Below are 16,015 nucleotides of genomic sequence, written 5' to 3'. Positions count from 1 at the left end.
TGAGAAGTTGTTGAAAGATCAAAATGAACGATTTCTCGCTCGTCGTTTGATCGTTCGCTGCGTTTACATAAACGATTATCGTTCGAATTCAATCTGTCATGAATGGAACTTTGGCGCAGTCCTCGGTGCGTAAGGTATGACCGAGACTGCGATTTTGGCCATAATCTTCCATTTATTCTGTGTTTTGTTTGCCTTGTTTTTGCCCTGTCTGAACTGTGTCTTATTTCTTCTGGTCTGCTAATTGTTTTCCCTGTCTGTTCTTCTAAGCTTCCCTGGTCATGTAACAGTTAACCTGCCTTGCCTTAGTGATTGACAGCTGGTCCCTCCAATCATCTTCTGTACTTGGTTCCTGGTCTCCTATTTTAGTTAGCTGTTTCTGCCTGTGCCTTGCCGGTTATTGACTTAGTCTCTGCCTGCTTGTGTGTTCTGTTTTCTGGTTTCTCCTGATTTCTGCTTTGTATCTTTTGACCTCGCTTGCTTGCTGCCTGCCCCCGACCATATTGCCTGTTATTTGACTACTCTTTTGGATCCTGATTTTGTACTTTTGCTGCCAGACTGTTGTTACCCGGATTACTGACCATTCTTATTGTGTTTGTTTGTTTTGTCTTGTCTATTGTTTCATGTATCCAGGCCAGGGATCGCCGCCAAGTTGTCCGCTGCCATTTTAGGGCAGATTGCGGCAATTCGGTAGGGACAGTGGGCGGGGCTGAGCTCAGGGCTCACTGTCTCTGTGTGTTTGGTGTGACTGGTCCTGACACAATCGTTATCGTGCGAATTCGCACGATAATCGTTCTGTGTAAACGCAGCATAACACTACGAACCTCCCCACCGATATATCCTGTCTATTCATTAAAAAAGATATATCTACATATTTTTAAACACATTAATACAAGATGATCAAAAATCAACATTACAGGGGGTCCCGGTGTGTATTACATCGAATCAATGAATTCAGAGCAATAAATATAATACATTTTCTATGTCAAGAGAGCTCGGCAATGCTCAAGCAAAGTTAACACAGGAAAATCAGTAGTCTAAAAGCTAATGTAGCATAGCAAATTTAATATAATGGTACAGTTAGTGTACATTCCCGTTGCCTCCAAACTGTAATGAGGCCGCTCTGTGACCCCATATAGCCCCCTCTGAAAGATCATATTTATTATATAGATATAATTCTTATAGTATTACGCTACCCCTGTGTCTCCATTTAGTACAGGCCCTGTTTGTTCCTCCTTATAGTATAGGTCCCGTCTTTGCACCTATGTAGTATAGCGCTAGGGGAAAGAGCAGCCTCTTGTGGCCAAAGGTATAATACTGCCTCTGACCACAAGACTGCTTGACAGAGTGAGGAGTCCAGCCCTGCCTTTGCCATCCACCACTCAGAAATCCCTGGCCATGGTGAGTATTATAATGAATTTCAGGTCATCACAGTGTGTATTATAATGGATTTCCGGGCATAATGGTGTATATTATGTATTGGAGGAGAACATTGTGCATCAAAGTTAAATGTTTGGTGCTAGCCACCATTTTTGCCTTGACCACTAAGACATAATAGTTAATAGAAGATCAAATGTAAATATTTCCTGAAGAGACCAAAAAAAAAATTGTTTTTGTAATTAAAGCAGCAAAAATCATGTAAGCAATACGCAAAAAAAAACTTGGTTGAAAGATTCTATAACAGTAAATAAGTTCTATATAGATTTTTATGGTGATCAATAAAAGTATAACAAAAGCATAACAAAACATTAATAGCAATAACAATGATAATAATGGAACTGGTGTACAATGTAACCTTAATACAAAATGGAAAACAAAATGCAAAATAAATGTTTTGCAGAAGACATAACAAAGTGTCTAGAAGCCGACTTCCTCATTACAGCCACACCAGGTTCACCCTGGCACGGATTTCTTTGCTGAGCTGCATCACTGAATTTATAATGCAAGCTTTGTTTCTGCTGCGTTGCTGGTTTTCCATTTAGCTTTATGTCTGAGTTTCTCCAATTTCAAACACTATTATATTGCTCGCTGGACAGAACACCGCTTTTGTGAAACGGTTTCATCTAAGCTGTAACTGATAAACTACAGCAGAGCTCGAGGACTTTAAATCCTATTGCCTCATTGACCCTAGTTTGTGCTTTTGTACAGTACATGGGATAGAAGAAGTCTATTATATTATACACCTTTATGCTATACAAAATCTGTAACAGGCCCCTACCTATGATATGCCCTTCATCATAGATTCTTATAGGGCAAAGCAGACACTGGAACTAGGTAGTCACTGGCTTCACAATGCCTTAAAATTTTGGTAAAACAACAAGTATAATGCTATGGCCTGATATTGCCATGGCCGGAAGTCAATGGCGTTTTTTTTTTTTGATGGGGTGTTGTTTTTTCTCTTTTCTGGCGTTTTCAGGCTCTGTGGCAGCATGCTAAGGGTGTAGTGATTTTTCAGCCATTTCTCCCATAGGCTCCCATGTTCTTGTTCTGTCAAAAATGCCATTGCTGTGCATATGGCGTTTTTTCTTCTTTTTTTTTTTTTTCTGGCATTTTCGTCACCTTTTGTAGTCCAGCAGCTAGGTCAAATCCAGCACATAAAAAGAACTCAACCACACATGAAGAGAAAAATGCTAGAAAAAAAAACCAAAAACCCCAACAACACAGAAATGCATGAAAAAAAACACACCATGTGCCGCATTGGCATTATTTTTGGCCTGGAAAATGCCAGAAAAAAAGTGTGTGTGTGAGGGCACCCTCAAGCAAGACGGGAAAACTTTGGCCCTCCAGCTGTTGCAAAACTATAAGCAGATGAGCAGATTAATATACCGTTTTTGCTGGAAGAGTTGCAGGATAACTAGTAATTTATTCATGCATTGATGGTGCCTTTCCAGATGTGCAAGCTGCCTACTAATACAACCCCATACCATCAAAGAGCAAATTAATTCAGTCTGCTGCCCCTTTGTAATTTTTTCTTTTTTACATTGCAGTCAGAGCACCTGCCCATTTATTTGACTTCTTAGCAGGTGCTAGATCTGTCTTCTGCATTTACTTGTATACAAGTTCCCCATCATAAATATTTGTGCCGTACCATGACTACATGCTCGCAGAATAGATTCTTAGGACTTCTTTTTTTGTTTTATTAACTTTACTACAGAGACTAGTAATTCACAGTTACACCCATGACCTCTATTATTTTTGACCTTCACAAACCACCAGTTTTTGATTAGTAGCTTCATGATAAGTCAGTTTGCACAGTTTTCTGCTTTCCTTAACAGAATGAGGGTGAGTGCAATAGAGGAACAGGGAAGTTCTGAGGTTATCATTGCCACAAAAGCAAAATGTAATCTTTCCTCACAAAATGTGGTTTAGTAAACTTACATCAGTGTTAAAAGAAAAATAAAAAAAATGGCTAGGTCAAACAAACCATTAGTCTTGTACACTATAGCTATTATGTTATTGTGCTATAGAATTTGATAGTTTTAATGAAGTAGGGATTAAAGGGGCATGTTCATTAGATATGCCATCAATGTCGGTTCAGTGGGGATTCAGTTACTAGGACCTCCATGAGAATGGGGTACCAGAACTTGCAATACAATCAGGGGCATCTAGAACACATACTATCTTGAGGTCCCCATAGACCTTATACTTTTTTGTGGGCTGTACCCACCATTCAGCCATTGGTATAAGGTGTATTGGGCTCTCCTGACCATCCATCAACAGATGATGTCGGTGAAAATAGGGGTTGGGCCTGACGGAAAATTACTGCCCGAACCCCTTTGTTTTTGGAGAGATAAGCTGCAGTCAGAGAGAACACAGGATCACTCGGCTGTGCACAATATTCCTGTTTATGGGAATACTGGAGAGATAAGTGATGACCGATAACTGGCGATCGTTCGGGCAACCATTATTGAAGGTGTATGGCCACCTTTAGAAATCGTATTAGGTTGCCTTTAATATCTTACCCTAAGTATCCACCCACAGATGGATAATTAAATGTATTGACTAGGCAGGACGAATTTTACATATATGCCCAGGAAGGGGTGACTAAAAATGGTTCATGCTGGCAGCGTTATGCCGCCCTGGTCCCCACTGAGCAGCCACTTAAGGATTGGAGAATGTGACATTACAGATCAACATAAATTGAATAATAAATTCTTAAAGAATTACTTATTTAAAGGGGTTGTCTTGCATTTATTTATTTTTAAATGGGCCAGATTAAAAAAGTATCGCTCACCTGCCAATGTCCTGCTGCTATCTTTCCAATATTCACTGGATCCTCCATGATCTCCACTTCCTGGTCCCTGTGGCAAAATAGGGAAATGCCTTCTCAGTAAAGTGGTGAGATATGACATTGAATTACATGGCACCACATGGTGTTGAAATTGTACAGCAAAATGCACGTCCACCTCCTGAGCCGAATGCTGGTGGACGCACATGCTCAGTCACTCTCCCCACATTCATAAGGAATACATACATTTCAAATGGCTTTTCTGCAGTAAAAAAAGGATCACTATGAAGTTTCAAATCAATAAAAATAATATTTTTGGTGAAGGCCAGTTAGAAATTATGCAGTGTGAGTCACATACTTGTGGTGTGTATGCACGAGGTACATACAAACCACAAAGGAAAGCACTAAATATATTGCATTAATCTTCCAGTTCTCATATTGCATGGTTCCAGCTAGCTATATTTTTACCTCTTCAGTCCTTTATGGGCACACACCGATTGTGGTCAGCAGCAGTTCTCCCTTCCACTGAATTTTGTTAAATTTATATTGCTGTAGCTACAGCATCATTTTTAACAACTTTGGCAACAGCCAATTTGTTATGTCTAGAAGAAAATGACAGATCAAAATCAGGTCTCCAAAATGTCTTGTATAGTGATAAACAAATTTGCTGAACTTTCTGGTTTGGCAAAACCAAAACGCTTTACATTTGACTCGTGGCAGCTGGAGAATTTTCATTCAGCCCCAGGGTGCCAGGGAAACATGGATATGGGCTATGGCTGTATTGATGTTTTCCAGAACTCCTTAGGACTCCATCCAGCTTCTCCAGCTGCTGGAAGTCAAATGCAGAGCGATTGGGTTCGTCTGAATCCTCTAGAATTAGTCTATTCTAATTCGTCCTCATCACTAGTCTTGTATGTTAAGGTGTTCTTATTATTTAATGTTTAGTATGTGCTAAAAGTGGTCAACACCTAGTAAACTTTCAACACAGACTTAAATGGCCAAGGATCATTGATGCTTATGGGAAATGAAGGCTGTCCTTGCATTATGGGAAAAGACAAGCCGGTGGAGGCAGTGTGATACTGTGGGCAATGTTCTGCTGAAACACACTGGGGCCTGGCTGGACCATTTATCTCAACATTGTTGCTCACTACATACTCTCCTTCTTGCTAAACCTGTACATGAATAGTTTGAGAAACATAGTAAACAATAAGAAGTGGGCTCAATTTCCCAGGTCTCAATCCAATTGTCAATCTGTGGGATATGCCAAAAAACAAAACAAAACACTGTATGGAGGCTGAACTCACATCTACGAGACGTGGGTGGGTGGTTGTCGGGGGTCACAGTGTCGCTTTCTATGGCATAAACAGGGAACATGACTTACACTCCACACATAACATGCGATAAAATTCAGCAGTCTTTGCACCAGTCACATGGCACAGGGAAGGACCTGAATGGAGGCAATAACGCACTGACAAAGACCCAGTAGGAAAATTAACTGCACTGCATTGTCCTTTATGTAGGTCAGACATGTCAAACTCTGGCCCGTGGTGCCATTATTTTTGGGCCGCCACACTATTTTACTCTTTTATTAATTCTGGCCCACCGACATCACAGATTATAATATGGGAGGTCCGAACGGCCGCTCAGACCTCCCATATTATGATATTGTAGGCCGCAGTATGTAAGAAGTGCCTGACGCCGTTGTGCGCGTCCGGCGTCGGAAACACGATAACGTCATTGCGCACGTCCGGTGCCAGAAACGTGATGACGCCGTCGCGCGCGTCCGGCGCCAGGCATCTCCCGCACCGGCTAGGGTCGCGGGAAGGGTGAGTCTATGCAGGGCCATCTTACCCATTGGGCAGGGTAGGCGGCTGCCCGGGGGCCCTTGCGTCCTAGGGGGCCCCTGCCCTCTGTGACCTGTATTTTTTGCTTTATAAGACGCACTTATAAAACTAAGTGCGTCCTATAAAGCGAAGATGGCTCCCAAGCAGTGCTGAGCACCGCAAGGAAGACGTCCCGCCCCCTGTATTGCCGCTCACTATGCATATGCATAGTGAGCGGCCCTGAGCGACCCCCTCCGCCCGCCCCTTCTATCGCCGCTCAGCTGACAGCCGATCAGAAGCCCAGGAAAGTGCAATGAGCAGCACTTTCCTGGGCTTCTGATCGACTCAGCTAAGTGGCGATAGAAGGGGCGGGCGGTCCCGGAACTCACCCGTCCGCTGGCCCCAGCAGCTGATGTCTCCTGTCAGCGCGCTCCCGTCATCCTCCGGGAACAGGCAGCGGGGTACAGAGACGCAGCCTGTGTCCTGGATGTGTCGTGCAGCCGGACACTTCCGGCACAGGCAGTCTCTCTGTACCCCGCTGCCTGTGCCGGAGGATGTCGGGAGTGCCACGCTGACGGGAGACATCAGCTGCTGGGGCCGGCAGATGGGTGAGTAACTGGTTTGTTGTTTTGGGGGGCACTGGCTACTATGGGGGCACTGGCTACTATGGGGGGCACTGGCTACTATGGGGGGCACTGGCCACTATGGGGGGCACTGGCCACTATGGGGGCACTGGCTACTATGGGGGCACTGGCCACTATGGGGGGCACTGGCTACTATGGGGAGCACTGGCTACTATAGGGGGCACTGGCTACTATGGGGGGCACTGGCTACTATGGGGGCACTGACTACTATGGAGGCACTGGCTACTATGGGGGGCACTGGCTACTATGGGGGGATTGGCTACTATGGGGGGCACTATATGGGGGGATTGGCTACTATGGGGGGCACTATATGGGGGGATTGGCTACTATGGGGGCACTATATGGGGGGATTGGCTACTATGGGGAGCACTATATGCAAAGATGTGGGGGATTTGATGGCGGCGGTTGGGGGGGGCAATTCGCACCTCTGCCCAGGGGCCCATAATGCTGTTAAGATGGCCCTGAGTCTATGGGGGAGGGCTGGCTGCTCCGTAAGAGGCTATGGGGGAGAGCTGGCTGCTCCATAAGAGGCTATTGGGGAGGGCTGGCTACTATAAACAAGACTTGGGGAGGGCTGGCTACTTCATAAGAGACTATGGTGGAGGGCTGGCTACTTTATAAGGGACTATGGGGGAGGGCTGGCTACTATATAAGAGACTATTGGGGAGGGCTGGCTACTATATGAGACTACTGGGAAGGGCTGGCTACTATATAAGAGACTATGGGGGAGGGCTGGCTACTATATAAGAGGCTATGGGGGAGGGCTGGCTACTATATAAGAGACTATGGGGAGGGCTGGCTACTATATAAGAGACTATGGTGGAGGGCTGGCTACTATATAAGAGACTATGGGGGAGGGCTGCCTACTATATAAGAGACTATTGGGGAGGGCTGGCTACTATATAAGACTACTGGGAAGGGCTGGCTACTATATAAGAGGCTATGGGGGAGGGTTGGCTACTATATAAGAGACTATGGGGAGGGCTGGCTACTCCATAACAGACTATGGGGGAGGGCTGGCTACTATATAAGAGACTTGGGGAGGGCTGGCTACTATATAAGAGACTTGGGGAGGGCTGGCTACTTTATAAGAGGCTAAAGGTAGGGCTGACTTCTATATAAGACTATGGGTGAGGGCTGGCTACTATAAGAGTCTATTGGGGAGGGCTGGCTACTCCATAAGAGGCTATGGGGAGGGCTGGCTACTACATAAGAGGCTATGGGGGAGGACTGGCTACTATATAACAGGCTATTGGAGAGGACTGGCTTCTATATAAGACTATTTGGGAGAGCTGGCCTTTATAAAAGACACTATTGGGGAGGGCTGGCTTCTATATAAGAGACTATTGAGGGCTGGCTACTATATGGGGCACTACTGGGAGGGCTGGCTAATATATGGGACATTTGGGAGGGGGGTGACTATTATATGGGTCACCATTGGGAGGGCTGGCTACTATATGGCTACTATGTGGGGCACCAATAGTAGGGCTAACTACTATGTGGGGCAATATTGGGAGGGCTTTTTTTTTTTTATTCTTTTTTTTTTTTTTTTAAGGTTGTTTAGAAGGGTATCTTATAAGGTTTGAAGTCTCCTTAGGGGGGACGGAAACCAATGGATAATCCTTACTATTTTAGGGATATAAATGCGCAAACTCACTGTTTAAAAGGGGTCCAGGGGAGTAATAATGGCATAAAGGGTAATTAGACAGATCCTGAGAGCTATGTGAAACTCTGGCCTTATGGACGTGTCCAACAGATGAGACACAAGTTGTTATTAGTTTATTGAATTATGGAAATATGGGCTTTTTATGTGTTTTTCTTTATTTTTGTGTTTTTTTTTTTGTTTGTTTTTTAAAGTGTTTATTGATTAAGAGATCGGGTCCCCGTTTCCCAGTAGTGGGGGTCTTCGTGCTGGACTGGCTGGTTGGCTATCTTGGGGTTCATGAGGGTGTGCAGTTCATCCCCAGCGTACAGCTATAGATCAAGGTTTAAGGTTTTTTGGATGTTTGGTTGATAGGGAGGGGGTCTACCCACATTGGCCCACAGTACTGAATGGTGTACATGAAGGAATGTGGTTAGATATTTTCTGAGGCGTTAGGTATCTATAGACATTACCCTTGCTCTGATACAATATTTCTTTTGACTCCTTTAAATGACGGATTAGTTGATCTTAATGTGGGGTTTTCCTGTAAAGAGTTTTGTTTGTTTGAGGTATGTTTTTTATATTTGATATTGAAAATAATAAAAAGAAAAAAATATATATTGGGAGGGCTGTTTACTATATAGGACACTTTTGGAGGGGTTGGCTACTGCATAGGGCACAATAATGGGATTACCTACTGCTTGGGGGAAAATAATGGGTAACCATTGCGGTTGGGGTTTTAACCATATCATAGCAATTTATTTTATTATTTATCATAGTGCACAGTGCTGGGGATGCATACCACTGACAGTGCCAGGAACACCGCACGTTAATGTGACAGTGCCAGGAGCGCCGTATGCCCTCTTCAATAAATATCAAGGTCGGCCCGAGACTTAATGTCTAATTTTTTAGTTTTGGCCCACAGTGTATTTGATGTAGGTGATTAATGGACCACAGGATGCAACAATTCTGCAGAAGTGCTATTATAAGTCTGGTTTTAGTAACTGGATGGTACTTTCTATACATATATATATATATATGTTTTCACTTTCAACTTTTATTATTTGTGATTTTAGAGAAGCAGCCCAGTTATGTTGGAGAATTCCGCCTATGTGGTTTTAGCTCTCTTGGACTTGGCACGTTTGTCATATCCTGTTGGTATGGACACTTGTGGTTTACTCAATTTGAGCACATAGCATCCTGCTTCTATAATTATTAAGAAAACTTTTTCTGAAGAAATTTTTGTAATTCATCCAGCCTCATTTCTCTCTCTATAATCTCTATAGTTTACCCAGTCCTGTACGGTGTGTACTTGATGATGTCCCAAGTGTGCCTGGAGTATTAGGTAAACTGCATGGTCACTATGTATGGTTAGCCTATAACATGGTCATCTATCAGCCCAAGGCCATAACTAGAAATAGCTGGGCCCCATAGCAAACCTCTGATTGCATAATAACACTATATAATTAAATACATTAGTCATTCAGAGCTACCAAATAACTAGTATATAAAGAGCAAATTTTGTGACCATACATGTTTCGACATACTTTTAATGTATACTGAGATCAAAACCACCAGTATACAAGGAACACATATTACCACCACACAATGACCACTACTATTACCACTGTACTGTTACTGACCAAATCCAACATACTAAGACCAATAATACCAACAGAGAGACAAAAAGACAAATATTACCACAAGATAATTACTAATACTACCACATACTGACTAATGACCAACACTGAATAAAATCCACTGTATAAAGACCAATATCACCCCATACAATGCAGTTACATCCAGTAACTTATAGAGGATGTTTTCTATAAGTGACTCTTGGGAGCGTCTTCTCTGAGGGAATCACAGGGGGCTTCTCTGATTGGAGTTGCTCACATTTCCTTTTTTTCTCCATCATGAGGTCTTCTCCCAGTCATGACTCATTTCCACAGAATCTGACAAATATTTTAGGCTCCTCACTTATGCACCATCAACATCCTCCAAATCTGTATTGCCCCCTCTGTGCCCCCATATAGTGGTTAGGGGTTCCTTTGACTCCATAGGGTAGTTAGATTCTTCTGTGTCCCCCCCCCAGCTATCTCTTTGGTAGATAGATATAGGTAGTCCACCACACACCCCAGTATGTAGTGCTCCCCATTTGAGCATCTTCCTGATAGTTTGAACTCCCCCACCTCCAGTAGGCATCCCCCGTAGGTAAACTCCCCTGGTATTTATTGTCCTCCCAGTATGTAGTATTCTCCAATGCAATAGGCATCCCACTGTAGGGAATCCCCCTGTAAGTGAACCCTACTCCCAGTATATACAGTCATGGCCAAAAGTTTTGAGAACGATACAAATATAATTTTTTACAAAGTTTACTGCTTCAGTTTTTAAAATGGCAATTTGCATATACTCCAGAATGTTATAAAGAGTGATCAGCTTAACAGCAATTACGTGCAAAGTCAATATTTGCCTTGAAAATTGTCACGGCCGCGGCGGCGTCCCGTGCTCCGGGCCGCCGCCGCGACCACTCTCTTCCCCATGCAGCCGCCGGGGTCCATGTGCAGGTACCCGGCGCTGCTGCCTGTTCGGCCCCGGGGGGCGCCTTACCCGCCCCGCTCCTGTCTCCGTCTGTGCCAGCCGCCGCGCGCGTCCCCGCCTCCTAGGGCGAGCGTGTGCCGGCTGTCTCAGATTTAAAGGGCCAGTCCGCCCCTAATTGGTGTATGCACACAATCACTCCCTATAAATCCCAGCATGCCCTGTCCCTCGTGTTGGAGCCCCTACATGCTTCCCATAGCGTTTGGCCCAGCTCCCTGTTGTTCCTGACCTCAGTCCCTGTTCCTAGTCCCTGTTCCTAGTCCCGGTCCCTAGTCCCTGTCCGCTGCTTACCCATTGTTCCTGAGCACTGCCTGCCACCTGCGGTTAGGCCTACAGACCTCTGCCTGCACTATCTTCTGCCTACTGCTACTGCCACGCCTCGCCTGCCGTCACTAGCAACCAAGCCAGGGGTAGCGACCTGGGGGTCGTCTGCCTCAGCAAGTCCATCCCGCCTTGCGGCGGGCTCTGGTGAAAACCAGCGGCCCCTTAGACTCCGCTCCCTGGTGAGGTTAGTGCCATCGCTGGTGACGGTTCAGTGGATCCACGACTCCAGGCGTTACAAAAATTAACTTTATCCCCCAAAACACATTTCAACATTATTGCAGCCCTGCCTTAAAAGGACCACCTAACATCGTTTCAGTGATTGCTCCATTAACACAGGTGTGGGTGTTGATGAGGACAGGGCTGGAGATCAATCTGTCATGATTAAGTAAGAGTGACACCACTGGACACTTTAAAGGAAGGCTGGTGCTTGGCATCATTGTTTCTCTTCTGTTAACCATGGTTATCTCTAAAGAAACATGTGCAGTCATCATTGCACTGCACAAAAATGGCCTAACAGGGAAGAGTATCACAGCTAGAAAGATTGCACCTCAGTCAACAATCTATCACACCATCTAGAACTTCAAGGAGAGAGGTTCCATTGTTGCCAAAAAGGCTCCAGGGCGCCCAAGAAAGAACAGCAAGCGCCAGGAGTGTCTCTTAAAAGTGTTTCAGCTGCGGGATCGGGCTACCAGCAGTGCAGAACTTGCTCAGGAATGGCAGCAGGCAGGTGTGAGTGCATCTGCACGCACTGTAAGGCAGAGACTCTTGGAGCAAGGCCTGGTCTCAAGGAGGGCAGCAAAGAAGCCACTTCTCTCCAGAAAAAACATCAGGGACAGATATTCTGCAAAAGGTACAGGGAGTGGACTGCTAAGGACTTGGGTAAAGTCATTTTCTCTGATGAATCCCATTTCCGATTGTTTGGGACATCTGGAAAACAGCTTATTCGGAGAAGACGAGGTGAGCGCTACCACCAGTCTTGTCTCATGCCAACTGTAAAGCATACTGAAACCATTCATGTGTTGGGTTGATTCTCAGCCAAGGGATTTGTCTCTCTCACAGTCTTGCCTAAAAACACAGCAATGAATAAAGAATGGTACCAGAATGTCCTCCAAGAGCAACTTCTCCCAACCATCCAAGAGCAGTTTGGCAATCAACAAAGCCTTTTCCAGCATGATGGAGCACCTTGCCAAAAAGCAAAGGTGATAACTAAATGGCCCAGGGAACAAAACATAGAGATTTTGGGTCCATGGCCTGGAAACTCCCCAGATCTTAATCCCATTGAGAACTTGTGGTCAATCATCAAGAGACGGGTGGACAAACAAAAACCAACAAATTCTGAAAAAATGCAAGCATTGATTGTGCAAGAATGGACTGCTATCAGTCAGGATTTGGTCCAGAAGTTGATTGAGAGCATTCCAGGGAGAATTGGAGAGGTCCTGAAGAAGAAGAGTCAACACTGCAAATATTGACTTGCTGCATTAACTCATTCTTACTGTCAATATAAGCTTTTGTTACTCACTTATCTAAGAAGTGGAAAAAATTGTATCCAATCTTGACAATGCTCTGGGGACTTAGGGAACATTTCTAATGTCATCTTCTTCTTCTGATCTCAACTTCTTGTTGCCCATTGCTATAGGCAACAAAGGACATTCATATTATAACACTGCTAGATAGAGTATACCACATGACATCATAAGGCTTATGACATAGACACCATATGACATCACACTTGTTATAGAGTATAGAAATTTCTAAACCTGAACAGCTTTACATGAAGCTGTATGAGGAGCAGGACATCTGTTGGGTATTAGGCTATGTTCACACTACGTAAAAGTACGGCCGTTGTAGCCATCGGCAACAACAGCCGTAATTTGTATGGGTGAACAATGCCTATTGTTCTATGGGATCCCAGCCGTAGCATATACACATGGTATACGCTCCGGCCGGGATCCTGCACGGGGCCACAAATAACCGACATGTCAGTTTTCTGCGGCCCCAATTCAATGAATTGCGGCCGTAGGAAACCCTGTCAGTTCACACGGTGAAGCGAGCGGCTCCGGCCACTCGCTTCACTGTGTGCTATGGGAGGTTCTGATGCAGGCGTGGACGATCTCTATATGTTGTGTGAACATAGCCTTAGAGTGTAAGCCCTTTGGAGCTTCTCATGTACATTGAGTGTACGCGCTCAGATGGGCGGTGCAGCTAGTGCGTGTGGTGAGAATGTTGGCGGTGTGTCGGCCCTGGTGGGAATGTGGCCGCAGGAGCCCCGCGTCTGACTGTCCATAGAGCGTACGCTTTCATTAGCAGTGCGCCTCCTGTTTAACCCCTTAAGGTCAAAGCCAATTTTCGTTTTTGCGCTTTTGCTTTTTCCATTTTATGTTTAAAAGTCCATAGCGCTTGCATTTTTTCACCGAGAGACTTATATGAGCGCTTATTTTTTGCGAAACCAATTGTACTTTGCAATGACCGGCATTATTTTTCCATAAAATATGCTGCGAAACCGGAAAAAAATCATTTGCGCTGTCAAATTGAAAACAAAAACGAATTTGTTTTGATTTCGGGGAGTTTTGCATTTACGCCGTTCGCCCTATGGTAAAACTGACTTGTTATGCATGTTCCTCAAGTCGTTACGATTACAACGATATATAACATGTATAACTTTTATTGTATCTGATGGCTTTTAAAAAAATCAAAACATTGTTAACAAATACACGTTCCTTAAAACTGCTCCATTCCCAGGCTTATAGCGCTTTTATCCTTTGGTCTATGGGGCTGTGTCAGGTGTCATTTTTTGTGCCATGATGTGTTGTTTCTATCGGTACCTTGATTGCGCATATACGACTTTTTGATCACTTTTTATTACAATTTTTCTGGATTTGATGCAACCAAAAATGCACAATTTTGCACTTTGGAATTTTTTTGCGCTGACGCCGTTTACCGTGCGAGATCAGGAATGTGATTAATTAATAGTTCGGGCGATTACGTGTGCGGCGATACTAAATATGTTTATTTATTTTTTTATTTATTAATTTATATTTATAAAATGGGAAAAGGGGGGTGATTTGGACTTTTATTAGGGGAGGGGATTTTTTATTAATAAAAACACTTTTTTACTTTTTTTTTTACTGTAACTAGAAGCCCCCCTGGGGGACTTGTATATAGACAGCACTGATCTCTCATAGAGATCAATGCTGTGTATATACACAGCAAAGATCCATGAGATCGGTCATAGATTGCTATGGCCTGCTGCAGGCCATAGCAATCTATTGCCGAGCCGGGATCAGCGTCATTCCGACGCTGAGGCCCGGCACGGGCAGAAGAACGGATCTCCCCCCCGCGATCGCATCGCGGGGGGGAGATCCGACCCACTAGACACCAGGGATGTGATGTCTGAAGCCCTTCAATGCAGCTGTCAGGTTTGACAGCTGCATTGAAGTGCTTATTAGCCGGCGCGGCAACGGGACCCGCGCCGGCTAACAGAGGCACTGCCCGGCTGCACATGTCAGCCGGGATCAGCGCCGTTCAGAGCGGGGTCCCAGCGGGACCCCGCTCTGAACACCCCCCGCGGAACCATGACATATCAGATACGTCATGGGTCGCTAAGGGGTTAATGGCAGAGTGTCTGTGGTTGGTTAGACTGTACACGTCCACGAGCGGTGCACCTGATGTACATAGAGGATAAGCTCTGAGGACAAGGACATGTATTGTATATTAGAGTGTAAGCTCTGAGGAGAAGGGCATGTATTGTATATTAGAGTGTAAGCTCTTAGGAGCAGGACATGTTTTGTATATTAGAGTGTAAGCTCTTAGGAGCAGGGCATGTATTGTATATAAGGCTATGTTCACACACCGTTAGAGACCGGCCGTTCCGTGACCCCGGCGGGGTCACGGAACGGCCGGTCTCTGCCCAGATCATCCCGGATGATCCGTCCGGCCACGGAACTCTGATGCAGGCGCATCAGCGTGCGCCTGCATCAGAGCTTCCCATCGCACACAGTGAAGCGAGCGGCCGGAGCCGCTTGCTTCACTGTGTGAACTGACAGGTCTTTCTGCGGCCGGAATTCATTGAATTCTGGCTGCAGAAAACTGACATGTCAGTTTTTTGCGGCCCCGCATGGGCTCCCCAGCCGGAGCGTATACGATGTGTATACGAGAACTACGGCCATAGTTGTATGTCGTGTGAACATAGCCTAAGAGTGTAAGCTCTTAGGAGCAGGGCATGTATTGTATATTAGAGTGTAAGCTCTTAGGAGCAGGGCATGTATTGTATATTAAAGTGTAAGCTCTTAGGAGCAGGGCATGTATTGTATATTAGAGTGTAAGCTCTTATGAGCAGGACATGTATTGTATATTAGAGTGTATGTACTGTATATTAGAGTGTAAGCTCTTAGGAGCAGGATATGTATTGTATATTAGAATGTAAGCTCTTAGGAGCAGGACATGTATTGTATATTAGAGTGTAAGCTCTTAGGAGCAGGGCATGTATTGTATATTAGAATGTAAGCTCTTAGGAGCAGGGCATGTATTGTATATTAGAGTGTATGTACTGTATATTAGAGTGTAAGCTCTTAGGAGCAGGGCATGTATTGTATGCTAGAGTGTAAGCTCTTAGGAGAAGGGCATGTATTGTATATTAGAATGTAAGCTCTTAGGAGCAGGACATGTATTGTATATTAGAGTGTAAGCTCTTAGGGCCCTATTCCACAGTAACGATAATCGGCCGGATCGGGCCCATTTGGCCCGATCCGGCCGATTATCG

The 16,015-nt window shown here is 44.8% G+C and overlaps 1 long non-coding RNA gene across 1 annotated transcript in view; it reads right to left on the bottom strand.

Moving 5' to 3' along the window:
• The window catches only part of LOC138796792 (uncharacterized), a 132,860-nt gene that overhangs the window by 67,017 nt on the left and 49,828 nt on the right, over positions 1 to 16,015 (bottom strand). The window contains exon 2 of the long non-coding RNA XR_011363820.1: positions 4,232 to 4,298. This is a non-coding gene — a long non-coding RNA (uncharacterized lncRNA). The remainder of the gene's footprint in view (positions 1 to 4,231; positions 4,299 to 16,015) is intronic.

The sequence above is a fragment of the Dendropsophus ebraccatus genome, chromosome 7 (genome assembly GCF_027789765.1).
Source record: "Dendropsophus ebraccatus isolate aDenEbr1 chromosome 7, aDenEbr1.pat, whole genome shotgun sequence".
Taxonomy (NCBI): Eukaryota; Metazoa; Chordata; class Amphibia; order Anura; family Hylidae; genus Dendropsophus; species Dendropsophus ebraccatus.
The sequence above is the reverse complement of the archived record's forward strand: the minus strand, read 5'-3'. Positions and strand labels throughout refer to the sequence as shown.